Raw genomic sequence first — 2,274 nt, forward strand, 5'->3', positions numbered from 1 at the left:
AATAAGAATATCTTCACTTAAACATTTTTTCTTCTACTTGTTTTTGCCTCTTTTTTAAAGTGGATCCAAGAAAAATACTATTAAGATGCAACTAATTATTACTTCCTAACAGATTTTTTTGTTATTTTAAAACCATAAATGGATTTATTGAGATTTATATGGTGTTTTTTTTAAGTTTATTAATATGAAAGATTGATTGAAAAGGAGATTTTTTACCCCAAAGTCAAAAACCTGAATTTTTGATTGTTTTTTAATCACTTAAAGTGGTTGGGAACTAGACAACATGTGATGCATATTTTTTCATATTAATGACACATCACCAACTTTAAATTTTTTGAAAATAAAATGTACACTCGTTTTGGAAAAAAAAAAAAAACAAATAAGCCCAAGCGTTTAGCTCTGAGTTTATAGGCCTTGTTTGGGTTCGGGTAGAAGGCCAATTTGAGCAGTGCCTAACATTTACTTTTTGTTTTTTTTTGCAAAATTTTTATTTAATGCCTATTTTTTTGTTTATATTTTTTTTAATTTTACATTAATTTTTAGTTTTAATTTAAATAACAACCTCTTTCTAATTTTTTAAATTGATTTTTTTATTTTTTAAAATAGTAGTTATTTTTAAAAAATTATATTTTGTATTGTTATAATTTTTCAAAGAGAATATTGTCATTTATATTTTCATTTTTTTCTTTTATATTGGATATAAATATACCATACTTGTATGATGTATTTTTGAAAAAAAAAAACAATATTTGTTCTTGATGAGAAAAAATAACCTCTAAAATAAATGTTTTTTAAAAACACATAAATTAAAAAGAAAAGTGAGTATTAAATATTTGCATAAATATCTATCTTTTTTTTTAGAAGAAATATTGACTTAAAGATTTAGTATTTAATTATAATTAACAACTCTTTCATAATTGATTGATTCAACTATTTTTTATTTTTTTTACTAAACATATATATCATCTTCACATTTCTCAATTAAAAAAACATTGTGATACAATAAAATATGTATTTAATATTAATATATTCTTTTAATATATTAAAAATTAACTTAAAATCTTCCTTACAAACAACACAAGTTTTAAACTAGTACTCTCTATAAAACTAATTTGAGGACAAAATAAACGTCTTGTTGGAAAAAGGAAATATGAAAAATAGTCTGATGAAGTTGTTTCGTGCATATACATACAAAGGTGTGATCTTTGTCGTGTCTTATGTCAAAATTTATGTTCCACCAATTTTTCCTAGACAAGCTTGTCATAATCCACATGACAAAATTTATATAAAAGTTTTTCAAAAACTACTACAACCATTCCCTTAAATCCAAAAAATACGTTTATTTTTCTTTTAGAGTTGGAATGTTTTTCATATGTTTTGATTATTTGAATCAAATTAATATATAAAAAAATATATTTTTTTTAAATAAATTCATCATTTATGAGAATGATAAAAATATTAATTCAATTTTTATAAAAATAAATAAATTAAATAAATTATTTTTCTTAAGACATCAAATATAATAAAACTAATAATTTTATTTTTGAGACTAATCAAATATGTTATAAGTAAAAATATAATTTAAGAATGAATAGATTGGTTATTTTTATTTTTAACTTGGAAATAATAACGGATTATATTTGATCATTATGAAAGATAAGATGAAAGATATAATTGAATAACCATAGGAGAATAATTATTTTTTGAAAATTTAAATAAAATAATATAAAAGGAATTATTTTAACATAAATAATTAGTTTTATTTATGAAAAAAAAAGGAATCAATAAAATAATAATTTCCTAGAATTAATTAAAAATCTATTTATTTTAAAGATTTTCAAATTATTATTTCTACGTTCATATACATGAGAGAAGATAAGGTATTGCAGCCACTATAGCATTTCTTTTCTCATGTTTCCAAAACGGAAAACAGAACATTTAATTGTCTGATTTATTTATATATTTATTTATTTTATAAATTGTTTTCTAATTTAGTCCAACGCAGCAAATAATTGATAAAATAACCACCTCTAGTTCAGTTTGTGTTATTCCTTCAAATATAACAAGTATAATTCAAGATTATCCTTCACTAAACTAGTCTAGTAGAGGTCTTTCAACATCATAAATAATGTTTGTATAATTTGTTAATGAAGAAGAAAAAACAAATCAATACCCACAGTGTGTGAAGATAGGTGGAGGTGCCCACCTTGCCCACTTGACCAACTTGGCCACTTGCTCTTCCATGGATGCTTGCCTATAAATAGGCAAGCATCC

The sequence above is a fragment of the Populus alba genome, chromosome 18, assembly GCF_005239225.2.
Source record: "Populus alba chromosome 18, ASM523922v2, whole genome shotgun sequence".
Taxonomy (NCBI): domain Eukaryota; kingdom Viridiplantae; phylum Streptophyta; class Magnoliopsida; order Malpighiales; family Salicaceae; genus Populus; species Populus alba.